Source organism: Mustela lutreola, chromosome 8 (assembly GCF_030435805.1).
Source record: "Mustela lutreola isolate mMusLut2 chromosome 8, mMusLut2.pri, whole genome shotgun sequence".
NCBI classification, from domain to species: domain Eukaryota; kingdom Metazoa; phylum Chordata; class Mammalia; order Carnivora; family Mustelidae; genus Mustela; species Mustela lutreola.
In genome coordinates this window covers 48,216,704-48,226,699 of record NC_081297.1, presented here as the reverse complement: position 1 = coordinate 48,226,699, position 9,996 = coordinate 48,216,704, and positions in this window count along the sequence as shown.

Sequence of the window (9,996 nt, the reverse complement as noted above, 5' to 3'; positions counted from 1 at the left end):
AATCTGAGATCCAATCTCTGCCCGACACTGCTTCAGGGCCTGTCTTCGGCCTCTTTGGGAGGAGAGGTTCCCAGGGAAAGCTGGAGTCTAAAAGTGGGAGGTGTGGCTGGGTGCAAGCAGTGGGTGGAGAGGTGGAACTCCTGGCTTCTAGTCCTTCTTTTCTGGCTTTGTCAGATCTTTGCCCTCACAACCTCTGTTTCCCCAGAGCCCTGACTCTGCTGTGGAGAGCTGCCTTCAGACAGACTGAGGGGGAACCCAGCTCAGGCAGCTGAATTGAAGCCCAGAGAGCCAGAGGGTTGGAGTGTCGGCCTCTACTCTGGGGCCCTGGGGAGCACCTGACCCTTGGCCTAGAAAGGGGCACCTGGATGATTGTTTTTCTTCCTGGCCAGCCCGGGTTTTCCTCCTACCTCTGGCTTGAGTCCTATTTCTTCTCTGAGCTTGAGTTTCACCCTTAGCGTGGAAACCCTTCATCAAGGGATGCCCCAGCTCCACACCACAGCTGATGAGAACGGGTCTGTCTGTCCAGGATCAGAGCTTTGTGGATCCAGAGCATGAGGGTGATTTTCTGGGTCTCCATGTTCCTCCTCCCTTCCCTCACAGGGAGACTCACTTGAGCCCAGAGCTCTGCCTGGCCGGCACCTCTCAGGGCAGGGCGGAGGCTATCCGGGTTAATGAGGTGCTAGCAGGGGCATCCTCCTTGGCTCAGGGTCAGGAAGAGGAAGGAACCTGAGGGCTCGAGCTGGGAGGCACCAGGGCACGTGAGGAAGCTTATCACCAGGAGGCCAGGCCACTGGGCACAGACCAGAACTGATGCCCTCCTTCCCTTTGCTGCTTTCCTTCTGCCCCACCTCGCTCTGGGCCTTCCACACTTACTGACAGTGCTCATCCGCACCAGAAGGTACGAGGAATATATAGAACACAGATTCCCAGTATGAGGAGTAGTCCTCTTCCTAGGATAAGAGACAGTCCCTGGCCTCCAGGAGGCCACAGACTAGTGCAGAGACAGACGGATGGGGAACAGAACACTGATGTACACGTCGTTCATAAAAGGAACGAGCCAAGAGCTATGTACGGGAGCACTTTGGAGGGCCTGACAGCGACGTAAAGCAGCCAGGAGAGCTTCATAGAGGAGGTGAACTTTGAGCTGGGACTTTAAGGATGAGTAGGAGTTTGCTGCACCAAGGAGGAGGAAAGGGTATTTCTGGAAGAGGCAACAGTGCGAACAAAGACCCTGACACGTGGAGGAGCGTGTTTAAAAGGCAAGGGGGAAAGGGCAGGCTTTCCCAAAGACCTCCTGAAAGTCAGCTGTGGAGGCTTCCTGGGGACCTCGTACCCTCCAAGCAGCCGATCTCTGGGCCGTGGCTTGGGAGGACGAACCCTCTTCCTGGCATTCAAGGACCTCCTCAATATGACCTCAATGACACTTCCTGCCTTTTCCTTGCTACTTCCCTACTCTATCCCTGGACATGTCCCCAGTCTCTGAGTCTGCCTTAGTGGCCCTGATTCCACGCCTTTGCTCAAGCCCTTCCTCTAGCTGGCACAATGTTCTTGGCCCTTTGTCCTTCCATCTCCATCTCTGCCCCCTTCAGGGTCCTTCCCACTAGCTGTTTGCTTCATGAACCATTTCCTGCTGGTTCCCCAACCAAAGGGACCACGTTCCTCCCTGCTTTCAAGGCTCCCTGCTTTGGCCTCTGTGTTTCTTTCTTTTCTTTCTTCCTTCCTTTTTTTTTTTTTTTTTTTTTAAGATTTTTTATGTATTTGACAGAGAGAGAAAGCACAAGCAGGGGGAGTGGGAGAGGGAGAAGCAGGCTCCCCGCTGAGCAGGGAGTCTGAAGTGGGACTCGTTCCGAGGACGCTGGGATCACAACCTGAGCCAAGGGCAGACGCTTAACCATCTGAGCCACCCAGACATCCCTGCTATGTTTCTTTAAAAGACACCGCTCTCAGGGCACCTGGGTGGCTTAGTCATTGGCATCTGCCTTCTGCTCAGGTTGTGATCCCAGAGTCCTGGGATTGAGCCCTGTATTGGGCTCCCTGCTCCATGGGGAGTCTGCTTCTCCCTCTCCTGCTTCTACTGCTTGTGTTCCCTCTCTCCTTGTCTCTCTTGCTGTCAAATGAATAAAATAAAATCTTTTTTTTTTTTAAGACACTGCTCTTATCCTGCCCAATACTGTTGCTATTCCATATGTCCATGTCCCTCACTAGACTCCAAGCCCCTTGAAGGCAGCCAGCTCCCAGCACAAGGCCTGGCCTAGGACTGGCCCAACCAGTGCCTGTGGTGTTGAACTGTATTGATCCAGATAGAGTCGACTTGTGGGTAGGCTTGCCTATTCTGTCATCTCTCTGTCCTGGCTCAAAGGAACCACCTTTGTTTTTTAAATATCTTGGAGTCTTCCCTAACTTTAGTTTGGCATTCCTGCTTCATTATAGAGTTTCAACATTTCCTCGGTGCTCCTGCTAAAGGATTCTGACCTGTTAGGATGAACACACCATGTAAGTTTTAGCTTGCACATCACTGCTGATGAATTAGTACTGATTTCCCTAGAATATTATGGCAAGGAGGATTCTGTGGATGATGAAGGCTCAGAAGAAGGGGCGCTAGGATGGCTTAGCGACACTCGCCATGTGAGGAGGCAGGGCTCCCTCCACCTTCTGTTAGTCCATCAGATCTTTACTTCCATGAAGCCAAGACTGGAGGACTGGGAGAGCCTGGGGCCTTTGCCTTTGGTGGGAGCTGAGGGAGGACAGTGAGCAGAATAGCTGAGGGCTCCAAGGGTAGATTTAGCTTCTTGAGATTTTCTAGAGCAGACCTTGAAGTCCAGTGTCTGAACATCCGTGCTGGTGTTCTTACTGGGCTCCCTCCTCCTCTTGACATGATCAGTCCCCAGAGGGGCCTGTGGACTCAGCCAGACCAATAGGGCTTCATGGTTCAGGATTCCAAGCAGATTCCTTAGCAGGTAATGCTAAGGTGATGACATTCTCACCTGTGGGAATGTCCCTGATTCCTCTCTCCTCCTAGGCAGCTGAGGCTTCAAGAATGAAAGAGGGGCACCTGGGTGGCTCAGCCGATTAAGCATCTGACTCTGATTTTGGCTCAGGTCATGAACTCAGGGTGGTGAGATCAAGCCCTGGGTTGGGCTCCCTGCTCAGGGCAGAGTCTGCTCCTCCCCCTCTCTGCCTCTTGAGTGTGCATGCCTTCTCTTGCTCTCAAATAAATAAATAAAACTTTAAAAAAAAAGATTTTATTTATTTATTTGACAGAGAGATAGAGAGCACAAGTAGGCAGAATCGCAGGCAGAAGGAGAAGGAGAAGCAGACTCCCCACTGAGCAGGGAGCCCAATGCAGTGCTTGATCCCCGGACCTTGGAATCATGACCTGAGCTGAAGGCAGCCTCTCAACCAACTGAGCCACCCAGGTGCCCCTAAATAAATAAATAAAATCTTTAAAAAAATTTTAAATAATGACAAAAATGTATCAAAAGTGATTAATATCTAACAATGTTTTATTTCCCAGCTTCCTATCTTTGCTCCATTGCACTTGAGGGCTATTGTCTCCCCTAGTGGTATCCCCTGGAAGGGCTATGACTTGGTTTCTGGGGCCAGGAGTGGGCACGCCCCCAAGCCCTACCCTTTCCCACTTGAATGGACCCATGTGGTCTTGCAACCCAACATGCCTCCTCAGGTAAGAACACTGGCTAATGACCTTGGCAGACAGCCCCGGCCTCTACCTGATAACTTTCCACAATGCTGCTCCCAGAGTTTGTGCTTTTGTTCAAGTGGTTTTGATTAGTAGGGGCATGCTCACTTCCTTCAAGCCCCTTTCCTCCTGAGGAGTCATTTGATTTCCTCCCTCAGGTCTATGCTGACCATGGTTCCCCACCTCTTCAGCCTGAGGTTAACTCAAAAGTACTTGTAATTGTGAAGTTTAAGGCTTCAGTGGGTCTTTGCAGATGTTCTCCAAGTTAGAAGAGCTTGGCTCCCTGCCATGGTCAACTTCTAGCTCTGTGGCCCTCATTACTTAGTTGAGGATTGTCGCCAGCCCTTGCTCATGGCATGTGTATTTTGAGGCTCATTTATCCAGGACAGTTGACTGTCTCTTCCCATCTCATTATGACACATCTTGCCCAGTCCAGGAAGATGGGCGGGTATTTTATCCTTTGAGTGGATGCCAGCACCACAGTCCTAACCATTATTTCTAATTTAATTGGACAACCCTGATTTTCAGGAAGTTCTTTCTCATCTCTGACCCAAATGCCTCCAGCTCAAACTTAAGATAATTTCCTCAAACGTCTGGACCTGGCCTTCTCTGTAGCATGAACCCCTTTCCAGATCATTGAACCACAGTCTGGGTCATTTTAGAGACCATCCTTCAGAGACCCTGGTTCTCAGTTTGGGTTCATGTGGACAGACACCCAAGGCTGAGGCACCTTGGTCTGTACACCAGGCATGGTATTGGATGCCCTGTGTAGATTAACCAACCTACAACCTAAAGCAAACAGGTACAACTGTTTTGATAGATGCAAGGCTGAGTCTTGGAGGTAAAGTAACTTGGCTAAGGTCACAAAACTAGCATGTGGCACAACTGGGATCTCATCCCCACATCTTAACAGAGCTCTAGAGCTGGGAGTTGGTCCAACCCCTAGCCTCCAAACAAGAAACCTCTGTGAGCATTTAGGACAGATGTCTTCCTCTGACCTTCCTTCCTTTGTACATTGGTTTCCACCCTAGTTTTGCCTTAATCCTTTCAACCTGCCTCATTGACCTTCAGTCATGGCCTTACACACTCGTTCTGGCTCCTTGTTCCGCGTTTCTTTGTTCAAAGGCAAGCCCTTCTCAAGGACTTCTGGGGGCAAAAGGAATTGACTTCTCTATGTCTCCATTCTTATATGTGAAATGAGGATAATAATATTAAATTTTGGGATCATTATGATAATCACAGCTAATATTTTAATAAAGCAGTTACTATGTGCAGGCATAATTAAGCACTTCACAGGTTTCATTTCATTGAATCCTCCCCAAAGTTCTGAGTCAGATATTACCCTCCTAGAACAAATGAGGAAATAGGCTCAGAGCAGTTACCTGACATGCTTCAGGTGACTGAGTCAGCAGGAAGAAAAGCCAAAATTTGAACTCCTATTTGTCTCACTCCAAAGCCTGCACCTTTTACCATTATCCTATGGGAAAATAAATGGGTGGCTGTGTGTAGTTTGCCATATCACAAGAAAACCACGGAACACCAACTGTCTTGTTTCAACTCTCAAGGTCATCTCAGTATTCAAAGAAATAGAAATCCAACTCCCGAAGCCTTGAGAAGCAACATTGGTCTTTGCTAAAGGCTGTTGACCTAGGTCACAGGGTCTTGCGGCTTACCACACAGAAACATTTCTTAAAAAGAAGCCTCTTTGCATGTCATTCTCTGTCCCCCCAAAATCCCTCCTGATAGCCTCTGTTCAGACCTCTAGCATCCTCCTTTCTGTCTCCTTCGAACCCCTCTGCCTGGTCCTTCCCTCCCTAGCTCCATTCTTTTTCCTTTTCAAAGCCATCCATTCTCCTCTCCCCTCCTGCAGCTCCGTCCCCTCTTCTGCTCAGTAAAACCAAAGATTTTTCAGAGCCCGCTATTCTCTAAAGAGGGAAGAAAACCCGTATACAAATTGAATAGGACTGGCCTCGGCATACTGGGCACAGAATGCTTGTCCAAGCAACCCAGGAGCTAAGGACACAGTGGAGAGGGGATTTAGAAATTGACTTTCTGGGGCACCTGGGTAGCTCAGTGGGTTAAAGCCTCTGCCTTCGGCTCAGGTCATGATCTCGGGGTCCTGGGATCGAGCCCCGAATCGGGTTCTCTGCTCAGAGGGAAGCCTGCTTCCTCCCTCTCTCTGCCTGCCTCTCTGCCTCCTTGTGATCTCTGTCAAATAAGTAAATAAAGAAAATATTTTTTAAAAATTGACTTTCCTCCTGGGTCCCCCATTCCATCTCTTTTTGTCCCCCCCTTTAGTACCTGGGGGAGGGAGGAGAACTTGGAGTGATCTGTCCCTCCTTACTCACCATCTGAGTCAATGCTGAACATTTGTGCAAGACCCAAATGAACCCCCGCCCGAGCTTCCCCACTTCTCCAGTGCACAGTGCCCTTTCCTACCTTTGGTTCCCGTTGCTTTTGCCCGCCCCCCCCCCCCCCCATTTGTCTTGCTTTTCTTGTCACCAAGACTTCCAAAGTGGTCTCCTCTTCTTAGCTAGACTCTAGGCTCCTTGAAAGTAAGACCTTGTCTCACCATAGTGCTCACCGAGGTGCTGGGTGCATTAAATGGCGGAACTTGAAATGGATGCTCTGAAAGATTTGCTAGGGAGGTGGCTGGGAAATAATGGTAAGAGAGGTATCTGAAATGTTCTCCCTGGGTCCCTCACTGTGGCTGATCATCCCTGGGTTTTTATGCCTCTGTGGCTCTCTGCATCTGAGAGCACCTTCCCACACTCCCTCTGAACCTCGCCTGGTGATTTGCTTTGGCCAACAGAGTTGTAGAGTGATGAAGAATGAGCTCCAGTCTCAGGCCTCAGTAGGCTTTGTGCACTTTTATCCTCTCTGGAAACCTTCCCACCATCATACAATAAGCCCAAGGTAGCCTATGGGAGGAGGAGAGATCACAAGAACAGTCAAGTTATCCCAATTGAGACCAGGCAGACTACATGACCCCCCATGGCCACAAATGCATGAGTGAGCCCAGCTGCAGGGCCTGGCCTGGTCCAAATCAGCAGACCTTCTTAGCCAATGGAGAGGTTCACGCACAAAACTAATTACTTATCACTGGCCTGTTATTTGAGGTTTTGTGGATGCTTGTTGTGCAGCATTAATGGGGCAATAGAGAACTGATACAGCCATTTACCAGCTCTATGACCTTGGGCCAGCTATTCAAAGATTTTAATTAAATAATTAAATAATTAATCTGAGGGATAGCGGGAGAGAGTGAGAGAGCACAAGCAGGGGAAGTGGCAGAGGGAGAGGGAGAGAAGGAGATTGCTTCTCTCTGAGCAGGGAGCCCCATGTGGGGCTCTATCCCAGGACCCTGGGATCATGACCTGAGCCGAAGCAGCAGATGCTTAATGGACTGAGACACCCGGAGGGCCCCTGGACAAGCTGTTTCATCTCCATGAACCTCAGCTTCCTTATCTGTGAAATGGGGGTGCATTGTTGATAACTTGCAGCCGAATCTCCCCTTCCATGGATTGCTTCAGCTGAAGAGCTGCCTTACTCACATGTCTGCCCCCTCCTCTGGGATAGCTTATATCCAGTGACTGGCTTATGTGCACGTATAAAGTTCTGACCCCCTTGTTCCAATCTGGGACAACTCTGCAGGGCCATCCCAGCTCCGGGGCTGCCTGTGGGGTCAGCTAAGGCTTTTCTTGCAGCTATATCGTCTCCCTACTTCTCCCTCTGCCTAGTCCTGCTTCATTTGCCCTCCACAAGGGTTGAGGCCAAGAGTGCTTCCGCTGAGCCTCTTCCATTCATATCTTCATCTTAGAGTCCTATTTCCGGGAACTCACCCTTGACAAGGTCAGCCAGTGACTGCGTGGTGAGTTCTGACCAGTGGGGTGAAAGCAAAAGAATCACATGGCAGTTTCCTTACTATTCCTTATTAAAACTGCTCATTTCAAACTATGTTACTACGACCAAAAGAATTTTGGAAAACGATATAGATCCTTGCGTATTTTTTAGATCTAACATTTTTCTTTATGGATTTAAATGTAACTTTTAGTGTATTAACATCAAGAAAGGATTTTTTATGTTAACTGATTTTAAAAACATTTTTTTAAAAGTTGCATAATAGGGATACCTGGGTGGCTCAGTTGGTTAAGCCACTGCCTTCGGCTCAGGTCATGATCCCAGGGTCCTGGGATCGAGTCCCATATCGGGCTCATTGTTCAGCAGGGAGCCTGCTTCTCTCTCTGCCTCTGCCTGCCACTCTGCCTGCTTGTGCTCGCTCTGACAAATACATAAACAAAATCTTTTTTAAAAAGTTGCAAAATAATACAATGACTTCTTGTATGCTCTTTCCTTAGATTCATCAATTATCAATATTTTGTCTTATTTGCTGTCTCCCATACTCTACACATCATTAGAATGATTAGAATGAAATTGATCAAAACCAGAAATATATTTCAAATTCACATTGAACTTAGAAGTTTATTGGGATTGTACTTCCCCTGTGAGATGGGCAGAGCTTCCCCCTGACCTAAATTTTTTCAGAGAGGCATCAGAGTGCAGGTGTTTAGCTCATGAATAGAATCAGGCAGCCTGGATGTGAAGCCTGGTTCTGTCACTTATTAGCCGTTTGGCTTTGGGCAAGTTATTTAATTTCTCTGTGTCTCAGTATCTCCATAATAATATCTATCTCATATGGTTGTGATGAGGACGTAAGAAGTTAATATTATAAGGTCCTTAGAGCTTTACCTGATCTATTGTAAGTGCAATTTATGTGTATGATGCAAATAGAATGCATCAATGGACACCTAATTATTTATTCCTAAAATAATTAAGGTTTGGAGCAAATTAACAAGAAAATATGGATTAGCAGAAAATTGGAGGCTTACGAAAGATGTATTAATGATTGCTGTTGAATGCAGTATTTACAGGAGAGCACATCACAGATGTTATTAAATTAATCTAGTAGCAACATGGTTGGAATGAATAAATGAGCCAGGGAGTGATTGATAATTGACAGCAAGCAGGAGACTCGTACCCAAATTAGAGAGAAGAAAAGACCATGACTTTCCATCTTTCAATAATTTGGGAGTAAAGTAAATGAAATTTTTTTCTACAAGTCAATAAATGTTCACGAAAATGTAAAACACTGAAATGCCTTTGATATAGTTCTTTTTATTTAAAGATGTTGCGTTCATCTGTTGAAAGTAAATGTGAAACTTTTCACTTCCTCCTCCTTGAAGTCATGCAAATATGCAAAAGAGAACAGACCCAGACCGGATGGTTGAGGGTTCTGGCTTGCCGCACTCTGTCTAACCCCGGGTTTCGCAGTGAAGGCGCGGAATGTGCTTCGGAGCAGGTCATCACTGTCCAGATCCTTTTTAGGAATCACGAATAGGTTTTTTTTTTTTTTTTAAGATTTTATATATTTATTTGAAAGAGAGAGAGCGAGCGAGAGTGCACAAGCAGGGGGGAGGGGTAGAGGGAGAAGCAGATTCCCCACTGAGCAGGGATCCCAGTGGGGAAATTGGTCCCATCATGACCAAAGCAGAAGGCAGAGGCTTAACTGACTGAGCCACCCATGTGCCCACAAATAGATTTGTTAAAAAAAGATTTATTTGGGGGGGGGGCGGAAGGAGGAGAGAATCCTCAAGCAGACTCCCTGCCTGAGCACAGGGCCTGTGGCAAGGAGGAGCTCAATCCCAGCACCCTGGGATCATGACCTCCGTGGAAATGAAGAGTTGGGTGCCCAACTCACTGAGTCACCCAGGCACCCCTACGAATAGATTTTTTTTTTTTTTTAAGATTTTATTTATTTATTTGAAAGACAGAGATCACAAGTAGGCAGAAAGGCAGGCAGAGAGAGAGGAAGGGAAGCAGGTTCCCTGCTGAGCAGAGACCGATGCGGGGCCCGATCCCAGGACCCTGGGATCATGACCTGAGCTGAAGGCAGAGGCTTTAACCCACTGAGCCACCCAGGCGCCCCTATGAATAGATTTTTAAGTACTCTCTATACCCACCGTGGGGCTAGAACTCACAACCCTGAGATCAAGAGTCATAGGGTCTATTAACTGAGCCTGCCAGGCGCCCTTGGGAATCATGAATAGTTTTAAGATGGATAGATCAGGCATGGAGCTCTGCTATGGTAGCACCTGCATGATAGAAGATATCTTTAGTAATACATTGCTTTGTGCTAAGGGATTCTCCCTCAAGACTTGGGCATTCTGGGACAACTTGGGGCTCAATTAATACTGCCATCCTGCTTCACTGCACTATGCTCGAACCAAATCCATGGGCCATGC